The sequence below is a fragment of the Stenella coeruleoalba genome, assembly GCF_951394435.1.
Source record: "Stenella coeruleoalba genome assembly, chromosome: 21".
Classification (NCBI taxonomy): Eukaryota; Metazoa; Chordata; class Mammalia; order Artiodactyla; family Delphinidae; genus Stenella; species Stenella coeruleoalba.
In genome coordinates this window covers 10,498,900-10,513,654 of record NC_137167.1, presented here as the reverse complement: position 1 = coordinate 10,513,654, position 14,755 = coordinate 10,498,900, and positions in this window count along the sequence as shown.

Here is a 14,755-nt window from a genome sequence, read left to right as displayed (position 1 = left end):
GGGAGCGTGGTTGAGAGACACCATGAGGAAGATCATCTTGACATTTTTGTCATAACGGTCAACAACCCCCCCCACCTCCGGTGTTTAATTCAGCATTAGCTTAAACACTGGAAGTCTACTGTGTGCAGGGCACAATGCTTACCTGTCAATCTTCTTTATTCATTTTAGCAACACAGATTCCAGAGATGAGGAAATATAATCACTGAAGAAAACAGCTTAAATGATCTGTAATTTGGCTGCAGAAGGGAAGATTGAAGAGAAATTCAGAGATTTTTTTTTTCCTTTTTATCGACGTATCCTCCATCCTTTATGAGGTCTGATGTGCTTCCATATTAGAGCATAAAAGTAGGTTAAAAGGACTTCTAGCCATGTGTGTCTGTTACAAAATGTTGCCAGCAATACATACTTGTAATGAATAAATAAATAGTGTAGCTTTAAGCCAGGATTAATTTCTTCAACCTGAAATGGTTTAAGTTAACTTCTATAGTCCATCAGGTTGAGGCTCTCAGTGATATTTTTAGGGCTTTTCTGTACTTCCGATTGCAGGTTCAGAATAAGTAACAAAAATTAATTTAGCTGAATCTTAATTATCCATGGGGGCGGAAAGTTGGGAGCTTAAATGTATGACTGACTAAACACCTATAATGGCCACAATCTTTACCAGTGATCTTGAGCAATTATAGCCAGTGAATTCACTGGGAATTCCAGCTAGATTTAGTGAAATCTTGGTGACGTGTATATAAAAATTCCTTGCAGTATTCTTGCAAGTTTTCTATAAATTTGAAATTATTTCCACAAAAAAATGTTAAAAATAAGGACTCTGGTGCCTAAGATGAAAGAAATAGATATATTGAGTATATTTTTATCTGGGTATCACACATGCGTTATTGTTAATATATTTTACTTTTATGCCCTTATCAAGCATATTTACCTTTCTCTGGATATAATTCCAACACGATTGGTGTATACTTCTAAATTGGTAGGAAATTAAAGGAAGCAAATCAGAAATCCAGAGTGGTGATATTTAATAACTTAAAAGCAATGGAGGTACAGGAAAAGGGAAAAATCCAAGAACTAAAAAACATAGAGGCAAATAGGCCCTCATACTTCAATAGCCCCTTGGGCATTGCTGTTTTGCCACATTGCAAAACAATTGAGGGAATGAGTTGACATTGATGTATGAATTCATGTATGTAAAGCAATTAGGACAGTTCTGGGCACATGGCAAGCTTTGAATAAATATTAGCTCTTGTTAGATTGATCACGATATTCTTGTGTTGTCACACAAAGGGTAAATTCAGCTCTATTATTTCTAGGAAGGCAAGACACTTTGCAATAGATTGTGTTGGATGAATGCGTGAAGGAAATGATGAAACCTCAGTGCCGCCCTTGTGCTGTTTTTTTTGGCTGCTCAACGTAGCATGTGGGATTTTAGTTCCCCGCCCTGGAATCAAACCCGCGCCCCCTGCATTGGGAGCGCAGAGTCTTAACCACCGGACTGCCAGGGAAGTCTTCCCTTGTGCTGTTGAGAAATGTTAACCCAGTTTTCCCTCCTCCCTGCACCCAGGTTGGTATAACTCATGTACATAGTATGTTCTTCTTGGGAACTTGCCCCAGTGGCTATCGCAGCATTGTGGACGTTGGAAGGCAGCTGTATATAGACTATCCCAAACGGTTTAAAAGAATTGAGGGGGACAGAGGAGAGGAAGGGGGATAAAGGAAAGAGGAAGGTGTGAAAATTGGTGATAGGGCCGCCAGCAAGTTCTTGGCTCTCTAGAAAGCTCAGCTGTTCACAATGAGTCATTTCCTTCAAGTTCCGCTGGCATCAAGGGCTTCTTTTTAATGATGGAATGAAAGGTTTTGTGTCTAGGAAGGGACTTTCAGAGCATAGGAGAGCAGGAGTAAATAAAGGGATGCAGTGTTTGAATGTTGGTTCTAGGCCTTTTTGCCTGTGGCAAATCATTAATCCCATTGAGCTTTAGTTCCTCGCCTGTAGTTTGGGGTAAATAGCTCCACGGGGCCCTGTTGACCTCGTAGGGCTATTGTGGGGCTCATAGACGCCACACACCGCCCCCCCCCCCCCACGCACACATACACATAGAGTGCGATGCAAATTGAAGGGGTTATTTTCAAGTTGAACGGTGGGGCTCAGGAAGCCTTTCCCAGACCTCTCCACGATCACCCCACCAGGGCTGAGAGCATATTTACTAAGGAAGACCACGGGCTTTGACCTCAGATACTGGGTGCGAATCCTGGCTTTCTGCCTGAGTGATGTGGACAAGTTACTTAAAAGCTTCTAGGGCTTCCCTGGTGGCGCAGTGGTTGAGAATCTGCCTGCCAATGCAGGGGACACGGGTTCGGGCCCTGGTCTGGGAGGATCCCACATGCCACGGAGCAACTAGGCCCGTGAGCCACAACTACTGAGCCTGCGCTCCGCAACAAGAGAGGCCGCGATAGTGAGAGGCCCGCACACCGCGATGAAGAGTGGCCCCCGCTTGCCACAACTAGAGAAAGCCCTCTCACAGAAACGAAGACCCAATACAGCAAAAATAAATAAACTAATAAACTCCTATCAAAAAAAAAAGTTTCTAAATCTCAATTTGCTCATCTATAGTGTGACTTATTTGGTTGTGGGGATTGAATGAGATAAAGCACATAAAGCGCTTCACTTACTCCTCAGCAAATAGCTATTGTTATTATTCCTGCGTAAATCAGGTACTAACTACTCGCCCATAGAGAATGTATTGGTTCATTCATTCCTTTATATATATTTCACATATGTGTGTGTGTGTCTGTAGCTTCTCTCATTTAAGTGGGCACAAAGAAGCAAGAGCAGGTTTAGGGATCATTTAAGGAGGTCATCCACGGGGACCACATTTTTGGAACCAAGAATCAGAATGCGTGATCAGGCAAAGTCTGAGTAACATTAGGACATCATGGGACAGGATACCTGTGATTGGGTTGCCTCGAAAAATCTGGAATTTGTTGGAGGGGGTAAATGAACTGGGACTAAAAATACCAAAAAGCAGGGGCTTGGGGTTGGGAGAAGGAAAAGAGACCTGGGAGGAATCCACCTCTCCAGCCACTGGAGGCTGCTCTGCTTCTTATCAGTAGCTCCATGCAGCCAACAGACTTTACCAGCCGAGGAATCTCACACTGAACAGGGAAGAGTCAAGATGGGAGGGAACACCATGGACACAGAACTATTCATCCCTGGCAGGAGAGGGACAAGTCGTGAAAAGCGGGTCTCCTTTGAGGACAAAACAGCATTATTTATGAAAGTCTGGTGGGGAGGTAGGTCAGCTAAGCCCCATGACATCTGAACTTCATACAACTCAAGATTTCCTCCTAATTAGAGAACATAATGGGAACGTAAATACCTCTGAGGGAGAAGTGTCAAATTCACACTGACCAACATCAAATTCTTTCCTGACAGCAAGCTTTTGTGAGACACAGGAAGGAAATAGAACTGTTTCCTCTTAAAACCTGTTTCTAATTATAAACTTTTCCATCATGGGAAAAAAAAATGCAAAAAACTAGAAGGAAAATATATTACTCTTTTTCCCACAATCCAAAGATAACTTCTGCTGATGAACTAAATTTTGTTTTCAGTTTTAAGATTTGCCACTGTAGGTATAGAATAAATGTATAAGACCAAACATGTGGGAAACAATATTAACTTTTAAGCTCTAGTATATTAAATAGTCATCATTTTGAATTTGGCAAATGTCTGAAGTCACAATAAGAAAATAAAAAAGTCATTCCAAAATCCCAACACTCAGAGATAGACTGAATAATATTTGGGTCTTTTGCCTTCCATTGTTTACCCTCTGTATAGATACCCAGATATTTTTATGAAAATCAGAATCATATTGTACATACTGTTTTGTAAATGGCTTTCCACTTGGGGTTATTTTCATAATTATTTCCCCATTCATTAAATATTTTTTAATATAAACCATTTTAAACGGTTACACCGTATTTTACTGTGTGAATGCCGTCACTGTGTAACCAATTAGAAAGAGACATTTTAAGAAATATGCAGGAAAAGAAGTTTTCTCGTACCTTTAAACATTTTGGAAATAACCATTTCAATCCAATCAATTCGAAAATTCTTACATGTTTACAAAAGAAGATTCAGTAAGACAGGTGAAACAGGAGAGAGTCAAAATAAAAACAAAATAAAAAAATCATCATAAGAAAATAAAGCAAAACAAAAACACAATCATAACTTTTCACATAAAGTCTATAATTTAGTTTTCTATTAACTCAAATTAGTCTCTGCCCAGTGAGCCCAAACTAATGAGGGGCTTCTTCAATTAGTGTTTATCTTAGAAGCACTCAAACCTGATATACTCCAAACCAAACTGGTTTCTTCCTTTGCCCCTCTCCTTCTGCTCTATTTCTTGTCTTATTAGGGTGCCGCTCCTTTTTGGTCCCTAATCCTCAAACCTAAACTCCTCAGGCTCCCTTGGTTCCTTCCCCACCCGCACCTGACTCAACAGGTCACCAAATTATGCCACTTCCGCAGTGTTAATCTTTCAAAGCACCCCTCCTCTCTGCCATCACCGTCGCTCCGTGGCTGGGTCCTCCTCAGTTCTTAGCTGGACCACACTAAGAGCCTCCAGACGGCTCTAACGCTCTCTACTTTACCCTGTTGGGGAGGAAGACATTTCCTTCTACCCTTCTAGGTGTTCTGGCTGGTCTAAGAATTAAATGGACATGAGACAGTTAAACAGGAGAAAGTCAAACAAAAGTTGAATAACACGTATCCATGGAAGAGATCCAGGAAAACTGAGTAACTCATCAAAATGGCCCAAGCCCTCCACTTAAATACCATCTTCAGCTAAAGACAAAAGAGGATGTTGGGAAGTAGTGGTTTGGGACTTCAGAAGGGAGGAAGGCAATTCATATGGAGATGGAAAGCAAATGTTTGGTAAATAAATGTTTGCTGAGCCTGCAGAGACCGTGGGACCCAGAGTGGACTCTGATCTCTAGGAGTTTCCCCCATCACACCTGGTCCATATTCTTTTTTTTTTTTTTAATATCTTTATTGGAGTATACTTGCTTTACAATGGTGTGTTAGTTTCTGCTTTATAACAAAGTGAATCTGTTATACATATACATATGTTCCCATATCTCTTCCCCATATTCTTTGCAGATGTCTCTGGTGACAGCTTTATTCCAGGAACAGTCCCTCTATTTAAATTCTTTAAGCAGCTAAGGGGAGAGGTCAAAGTTTATTCCTGAGTCTTTTGGGCTGCAGAAATAAAATTCGTATTTTGTGGCAAGACAAGGAAAATGTAAACATAAAAATTTTCTCTGCCTGTTGGAGCCTCCTCCCTGCATTAACCAGACCTCCTTAGGAGATAACATTCCTCCATAATCTTGTAAGGGGTCATAATGTCCCACTCTTCCTTTGTACATGCAAATATGGATGGTGTAAACTGTCATTGTATCCTTTGATGTATAACCCTTTGCCTCAGAACATATATAATGGATGGAACAGTCCTCAGAACTTTCTGAAAGACTGTCTCCCTGGTTATAATCCTCAGGTTGGCTTGAATAAAATTTCCCATTTCTTTCTTAGATCGACGATTGATTAACTTTTTTTGTCAACAGGGCCTTGCTTGTTTTTGGCTCGAAATAATCTGCATGCCAAAGAGACCTGTTAGGGTGGCAAACTTTGATCCCCTTCAACCTCAGATATATTTCTACATTGCTAACTGAGTAGCGATTTTTGTTTTTTGTTTTTCGGCTGCACCGCGAGCCATGCGGAATCTTAGTTTCCTGACCAGGGATCAAACCTGTGCCCCCAGCAGTGGGAGCATGGAGTCTTAACTACTGGACCTCCAAAGAAGTCCCCGTAGTAACTTTTTGAAGTGCACATTTCATGTTGTCCCGGTTGCTTAAAGTGGTTCATCGGTCCCCACCGGCTTTAGAGAAAAATCCAAACTCTTCAGCAGGGCAGCCCCTGTCTAACCTCATTTCCTATTTCCCACTCTATTGCACACCAGTTCCAGGGAACCATGTGCAAGTTCCAAAATAGTCCATGTTCTTTTTCATCTTCATACCTTTGTAGGAGCCTGGAATCTCTTAGCCTGTTTTCCCTCCTTTTTTACTTGGCTCTATCTACCCATCATTTTTTTTTTAATTTATTTATATTATTTATTTATTTATTTATTTTTGGCTGTGTTGGGTCTTTGTTGCTGCACGCGGACTTTCTCTAGTTGCAGCCAGTGGGTGCTACTCTTCGTTGGTGCGCGGGCTTCTCATTGTGGTGACTTCTCTTGTTGTGGAGCACGGGCTCTAGGTGCGCAGGCTTCAGGAGTTGTGGCACGTGGGCTCAGTAGTTGTGGCTTGCAGGCTGTAGAGCGCAGGCTCAGTAGTTGCAGCGCATGGGCTTATTTGCTCCGAGGCATATGGGATCTTCTCGGACCAGGGCTTGAACCTGTCCCCTGCATTGGCAGGCGGATTCTTAACCACTACGCCACCAGGGAAGTCCTTTCTCTCTGCCCATCATTTAAAACTCAACTCCAAGGTGATCTCACCCAGTAAGTACTTCTCTCTCTCTTCTTACTATCCAATCTGGAACAGTTTTCTCTTTTATGTGCTTTTGTAGCCCCCAGAAGCACAATTCTATCATAGTGCTTATCACACTGCATTGTCATACTGGTTACTTATTTCTCACTTACACTCAACTTGGGGCCATCTGAGCCCGGGACACAGTCTTTTATCTCTGCATTTCCCTCTAGCTGAGAAAGGGCTCACACCAATCTTAAATGTTAAAGTCAAGCATAACTGATGTGTGGGAACTTCTCAGGACCTGGGACCACTTGGGGCACTTCACTGAGAAAGGTAAGATCCTCACCAAGGGGAAGGAAGAGGTTTGTGTTTTTAAATTAATTCTTTCTTAAGTTGATAGGTATGATGGTATTAAAATATATCCATGTTTTTTTTTAGCTATCCATACATTTTTTTTGATAGTTTTTCCTTTAAAAAGTGGAGCCTAGGGGCTCCCCTGGTGGCTCGGTGGTTGACAGTCCAGCTGCCGATGCAGGGGACACGGGTTCGTGCCCCGGTCCGGGAAGATCCCACGTGCTGCGGAGCGGCTGGGCCCATGAGCCACGGCCGCTGAGCCTGCGCGTCCGGAGCCTGTGCTCCGCAACGGGAGAGGCCACAACAGTAAGAGGCCAGCGTACCGCAAAAAAAAAAAAAAAAGTGGAGCCTAATCTCCTCTCCTTGAATGTGGTCTATACTTACTGATTTTTAAGAAAAGAATGTGATGAAAGTGATGGTGTATGACTGCTGAGACCAGGTCATAAAAAGAACTGCAGGTTTTCTGCCTTCTCTTTCTCAGATAACTTGTTTTTGGGAAACCAGTTGCCGTCCCCAAATCTGTTCTTGATTTGGAATGTTAAATTGGTCTAAGTTCACCCAATTATTATTTTAAAAATTTCTTTATTGTTGTAAATATATATTTACCATTTTAACCATTTTTAAATGTAAAATTCAGTGGCGTTAATTACATGCACCATGTTGTACACCATCACCAGTATCTATTTCCAAAACTTTTCCATTCCCCCAAACAGAAACTCTATAACATCAAGTGATAATTTCACATTTCTCCTTCCTCATCCTCTGGTAACCTCTAATCTATTACACCTTCTGTGTCTATGAATTTGCTAATTCTAGGCATCTCATATAATAGAACCGTACAATATTTGTCCTTTTGTGTCTGCCTGGCTTGTTTCACTTGGCATAATATTTTCTTTTTTTTTCCCTGTGGCATATGAGATCTTAGTTCCCTGACCACGGATTGAACCCGTGCCCCTTGAAGTGGAAGTGCAGAGTCCCAACCACTGGACAACCAGGGAAGTCTGTGGCATAATGTTTTCAAAGTTCACTTCTGTTGTAACATGTGTCCAAACTTTATTCCTTTTTAATGGCTGAATAATATTCCATTGTATGGGCAAAATGAATCATCAGAATAATGCTTATCTCTGCGTGGGAGGGTATTGATTGGGAAGGGCCATGAGGAGGTCTTCTGGGATTTTGGAAATGTTCTGTATCTTTTTTGTTTTTTTTTCTCATTTTTTCCAGTTTTTTTTTGAGATATAATTGACATATAAGGAAATGTTCTGTATCTTAAACATTTGTGTTCTGTTCTGCTGTGCACATAAGATTAATGCACCTTACTATATGTATCTTATACTTCAGTTAAAAACAAAAGACCTGCCTTCTCACTTTAGAGCTCCCCAGGTTCCCTGGCTAGCTTTCTTAGGGACCATGCCAGTCCTTAAGACTCAGAAGAATGATACTTCCACAGGAGGGAGTACTTCTCTCTTGAGAAATTCTCCCTAACAGAAGTGGCAGCTAGGGAGGGTGGCAGGGAAGGCCTCAAGGGGAGGGGGCGGGGATGACCATTTGGGTGCTTGGTGTGTTAAATCTTCCAGGTATTGGGGTGAGGTGATAATTCTGAACAATTACTTAATAACTGTCCTGAACTGAGTCATCTCTTTTTTTAAAAAAATAAATTTATTTATTAAAAAAAATTCCATTGTATGAATTTACCCCATTTTGTTTATCCATTCACCTGCTGATGGACACTTGTGTTGCCTCCGCCTTTTGGCTATTGTGAATAATGCTGGTATGAACATTGGTGTGCAACTGTCTGTTTGAATTCCTGCTTTCAATTCCTTTGAGGAATGGAATTGCTGGATCATATGATAATTCTACGTCTAGCTTTTTGAGGAACTGCTAGAGTGTTTTCCACAAAAGTCACACAATGCTATGCTGCCACCAGTAAGGCACACAGATTCAAAGTTCTCTCCATCCTCACTGACTTTTGTTATTTCTTGTGTTTTGGATAATAGCCATCCTAATGGGTGTCGAGCAGTATGTTACTGTGATTTTCGTTGGTATTTCCCTAATGGCTAGTGAAGTTGAACATCTCAAGTTTTGTGGGTTTCACAGACATTTTCTCACTTGGTTCCCCAAACCATGATTAGTATCATCATTTTGTAGATATTGAAACTGAGTCTTTTATACCTTGTGACTTGACGAAGTTTCGCAGTTTTACGAGTCCAAACCAGGAGAGATATTCAGGACTTCTGACTCCAACGTGCCTTCTTGTTTTGTAAATTCTTAAACATCTTACAGTGCAAGGCAATCTTAACACTCTTTTTACATGGCAAGGTATAAGTCAAGGTTCTGGGCAAGGCTTTCTGTTTCAAGCATGAATATTTTGGACACATGAAAAGCAGTACCCTTTTATCTCTTAAGAGTGGACAGTAGTTCCTGCTACCCACACTTAAGGTCATGGAGAACACAGGTGACTTATCGGTGAAAAATGTAACCATTTATTGATTAGGAAGGATCAGGGAGAATCTCTGCTTCCCATTCAGTATTGACAGTTCCAGGGAGAAAACAGAAGGCAGAAGTCTGGCCAAAAAAAAACCCCAAAACAGAAAACGCTTCCATAATCTTGGACATGAATTCAGATTCTTTTTTTTCTCGGCTTAGTCTCACATTCCTAGAAAGTTCCTATTTGTACTTGGAAGGAAATACAAGTCGCTTACGCAAAATCTTTGATATTTTGTTTTTTCACAGTCTCAGCAAGCGCCACCTGGTGGAAAGATTCTGAAAATACAAGACTGCGTTTTTCCTCCCTTTAGGATGACGTCTGCTCCAAGTCCCTTGGTTACTGTCTTCCTGCATGTGAAGTACCAGAAGGTGGCAAGAGTCAGTGTTTTCTTTCTGGTGACTGTTTATTCCTTTGTTAATCTTTTTCAATTTTATGTTCACGACATTGAATTTGGGGAAAGGAAGAAGTCGTGAGTATATGGAATCGGGATATCCTTTTGTCTTTCAAATGGAATTGAGATCAAGGTTCCAATTGTCCTGAAGTTCTGGATCTGGTTCTGAGGCATCAGAAGTCCACCACTACTGCTGGGGGCGGAGGTGTGTGTTGGAAATGGGCGTGGAGATGACCACGGCGGGCTCAGTGTTCAGAGCACCCGTGGCAGATCCTGCGGTCCTCAGAGTAGATCGCTTTCAGAGGGGCAGAGTCAGAGTGCAGCCCGGGTCCTGATCAAACTGCAGCCACTGGGCACACACTCCGTGATCCTGCAGGTTTCCCGCTGGCTTTGGAGAACCCGGGAGATGCCACTTCTTCCAAAGTCGGCATCCTAGCATCCGAATACATCGCAGGCAACACACATTCTCAGGACTGTGTTTTCCACCTGGCAATCAGGCTTGGATCTGCATGGCCTTCTTTCAGGCAGTTTTCATTCAGTTTTCGGCGGATGGCTTTGCCCTTATGAAACAGTTTGAGGCTGTAGCAGGGTTTCTGATGCTGAAGATGGGCCCGAGAGATTCTGATTGCCTCTTTCCTTTGTGAGGTTCTCTCTCGGCTTCCTTCATTTTCGGATCCAACTCACCGGTGTTGGCTCCATCAGCTTCCAGCCATCAGGGCACTATTCTGCTTCTTTTCACTTCCCACGTGTAGGCTGCTTGAATTGATCTGAGTGTCGGGACACGTAAAACTCGTTTTCCCCGTCCTTTCCCCACTGCTGCCTGCAGTCCTGAGCCTCTGTGAACGTCCGTGGGCTGTTTAAAGTGCTCTCACTTGATTTAGTCATGACTAACCCACGGATCTGGGACTTTGTTTACATCTGCCAATCCCTTCAGAGCTGCATCTCAACTAAGGTTTGGCTGGCTAACTGGGAGACAGGATCTATGGACCATCCAAGGGAATCATAATTATAAGCCAGCCCAGATAATCACAGAGCTGTAATTGAAACAATTCACAAATCCAGAGTATAAATAATATGTTTATGAATTTACCTAAACGACAGACTGGAAATGTTTTCACAGGCTTTGCTCTTGCTAGTTTAATTGCCCCTTTTTATGGCAAGAATGATGCCATATTTTCTATAGCATGGATAGAAAAGTAATTCAGCCTTTCCTCCAGCACAGGTGATCCCAGTGAGTTTTCTTTTTTTTCTTTTACATCTTTATTGGAGTATAATTGCTTTACAATGGTGTGTTAGTTTCTGTTTTTCTGCTTTATAACAAAGTGAATCAGTTATGCATATACATATGTTCCCATATCTCTTCCCTCTTGCGTCTCCCTCCCTCCCACCCTCCCTATCCCACTCCGCCAGGCGGTCGCAAAGCACCGAGCTGATCTCCCTGTGCTATGCATCTGCTTCCCACTAGCTATCTACCTTACGTTTGGTAGTGTATATATGCCTATGCCTCTCTCTCGCTTTGTCACAGCTTACCCTTCCCCCTCCCAATATCCTCAAGTCCATTCTCTTGTAGTTCTGGTTCTTTATTCCTGTCTTACCCCTAGGTACTTCATGATAGATCCCAGTGAGTTTTCTATGGCTGATCATTTAGAAAAGCTCCTTTCAGCTTCTCAAGCCCACCCTGGCTGGTCCCCTTTTTGGGTTTCCCCACAGTTTCTGGTCCAGCAGGTGCCACCTGCCAGGGGATCCTCTGGCAGCCCTCTCTCCCAGTTATGGAGAAGAACTTATGTATGTGAGGGCCCTTGGGTAGGCTGAAAATGGTCCCTCCAAAGATAGTCATATCTATTCCATGGAACCTGTTACCTTGTATGGAAAAAGGATTTTGAGAAGGGGAGATTATTCTAGATTATCTGAGTGGGCCCTAAAAGCAATCACATGTATCTTCTTCTTTTTCTTCTTTTAATATTTATTTATTTACTTGGTTGCACTGGGTCTTAGTTGCAGCATGTGGGATCTTCGTTGCCGTGTGCGGGATCTTCAGTTGCAGCATGCAAACCCTTAGTTGCGGCATGCAGGATCTAGTTCCCTGATCAGGGATCGAACCTGGGCCCCCTGCTTTGGGAGCACGGAGTCTTAATTGCTGGACCACCAGGGAAGTCCCCACATGTATCTTCATAAGAGAGAGGCAAAGGGAAATTGGACCCAGGATGAGGCAATGTGACCATGGGGGCAGAGATTGGAGGGATGTGGCCACAAGTCAGGGAGGGCTGGGAGCCACCAGAAACTGGGAGGGGCAAGAACAGATGTCCCCTAGAGCTTCTTTGGGGAGCACGGTCCTGCCGACACCGTAACTGGGGCCAGGGTTACTGGTTTCAGACTTGTGGCCTCCAGAATGGTGAGAGAATAAATATGTGCTGCTTTAAGTTTCCAAGTTTGTGGTAATTTGTCCCAGCAGCACAGGAAAGTAATACAACCCTGAGGCTTAAGTTTGATTAGCTTCACACCAAACCCAGCTGTTTTGATGTTTTAGGCTTTGGGACAAAGGATTGAAGCCAGGGTCGGGGGGAGAATCCATCTTCAGAAAGGTGTTTTGCAGATTCCATGTATCTGCTGAGAAGGGCAGTCAGGTTATCGCTGTGGGACTCTGGGGGCTCTTTGAGATTTCTCAGTTCCCTGGTGTTGGCCCTTTCTGTCACTGCTCTGCTTACTTTCATGTTTAGCAAGAATAGAAGGGCTGTGCTGTTTTGGTAGAGACTGTAACGGGGGCGCTGGGTGGGAACAATGAATTCTTTTTTTTTTTTTTTTTTTTTGCGGTACGCGGGCCTCTCACTGTTGTGGCCTCTCCCGTTGCGGAGCACAGGCTCCGGACGCGCAGGCTCCGGAAGCGCAGGCTCAGCGGCCATGGCTCACGGGCCCAGCCGCTCCGCGGCATGTGGGATCTTCCTGGACCGGGGCACGAACCCGCGTCCCCTGCATCGGCAGGCGGACTCTCAACCACTGCGCCACCAGGGAAGCCCATGAATTCTTTTACATAGGAAGTCTTGGGAGAACTAGGAATAGAATCCTATGAAGTAAAATCAAGGTGGCAGTTTTGAAGAGGGACTGGAAAAGAATATGTCAGGCTCAACACAAGAAAATGGGAAATCTGGGATCGGCAGTATGGATTAGCAGAGGCAAACTATCATATAAAGGGTGGACAAACAACAAGGTCCTACTGTACAGCACAGGGAACTATATTCAATATCCTGTGACAAACCATAATTGAAAAGAATATGAAAAGGAATACATCCATGTATAACTGAGTCATTTTGCCGTACAGAAGAAATTAACACAACATTGTAAACCAACTCTACTTCAATAAAATTAAAAAAAAGAAAAAGAAAGAAAATGGGAAATCTGAAGCTACTGCTTACCCAGAGTTGGGCGTCCATGGGTCTGTCCCATCAGCACTGCACAACCACACACAGACTTAATTCCTACTAGTGAAGATGCAAGAAGAAAGCTATTGGTCTGTAGCAGATTGCATTATTGTTCCCGATTATTTTCTCTTCCCATCCATGTAAGAGGAGCCTACATCTCTGCCTGTTGTCATGGGATTTACTGTGTGTGACTTTGGGAAGAGGATGCTTTTCCACCTCACCTGTATCAGGCTGAGCATATGCTTTGAGTTGGCTAATATGATTGGAGAGAGCAGTGTGCCAGTTCCCTGGAGAAGCTTTAGGAACCATCAGAATGTATTTCCTGTTTTCCTGCTTCTCTCCTTCTCCCAAGGGATAAGTAAGTCCCAGGTGGGGACTGTCCCTTTGACCCAGACCCCCAAAGACAAAGAGGGAAGCCACGGTTGACCCTCCACGGACAGGTAGTAAGAACAGTCTCTGTGGTTTTCAGCCTTTGAGATTCTGGGGTTGGTTTTCTCACATAAACCCATAATTAAGTGGAGGTTGGGGGGCTATGAGAAAGGAGGCACCCCTTACCACATCTCCGTTACCTTAAGTGTGAAGGCAAGAACTATAGTGGTGTTGTGAATGCATTTTCAGAAAAGGAAGCATGAGTGGGTGGAGGAAAGAGTCCTTTTGACCAGGGAGGTTCCTGGTAAGAGTGAACTTTGAACTTGTAGAAGGATATGAAGGTGTTAGCTAAGTGGAAAAATAGGGAAAACACTCCAACAGAGAGTGGGGGACACATCCCAGGAAAAGTAGAGAACTGCATGAGAGAATGGTGCCTGCAGAAAGCCTGGGTGGGGACTTCCCTGGCGGCGCAGTGGTTAAGAATCCACCTGCCAGTGCAGGGGACACGGGTTCGAGCCCTGGTCCGGGAAGATCCCACATGCCGCAGAGCAACTAAGCCCGTGCGCCATAACTACCGAGCTTGTGTGCCACAACTACTGAAGCCCGCGTGCCTGGAGCCCGTGCTCTGCAACAGGAGAAGCCACCGCAATGAGAAGCCCGTGCACCGCAATGAAGAGTAGCCCCCACTCTCTGCAACTAGAGAAAACCCGCGCGCAGAAACGAAGACCCAACGCAGCCATAAAAAAAAAAAAAAAAAAAAAAAAAGCCTGGGTGGGACGGCTGCGCTTTGGTTGTGTGTGTGTGGGGGGGTGTTGTGAATTTCTTGCAAAGGGATTTGAACTTCATTTCCAAATCTCTGGAGAGATAACAAAAGATTCCAAGCAGGAACAATAGTATCACATTTAGGTTTTATAACAGATGGAATGGATGATCTCTTAGGTAACGGGTTGTGCTCAAAACAAGTATTGAAGGGCTGAAAAGAACCAGTGAGCTCTAACATCCTAAGTGTTCCAGGTGTTGGTTTGTAAAGGTGTTCTCCAGCGACCACCTCACTAAAGGCAGCAGTAGCGGGTTTCAACTTCTACGAGCAAATACACATAATAGTATTGGAACATTCTTGGCCCTTTAAAAAGGGAACAACCTGAGATCTTGTGAGTGTGTGTTAAGTGAGTGCCTTGTGTTTCTCCCACTTGGCAGATGGGCTACTCCTCA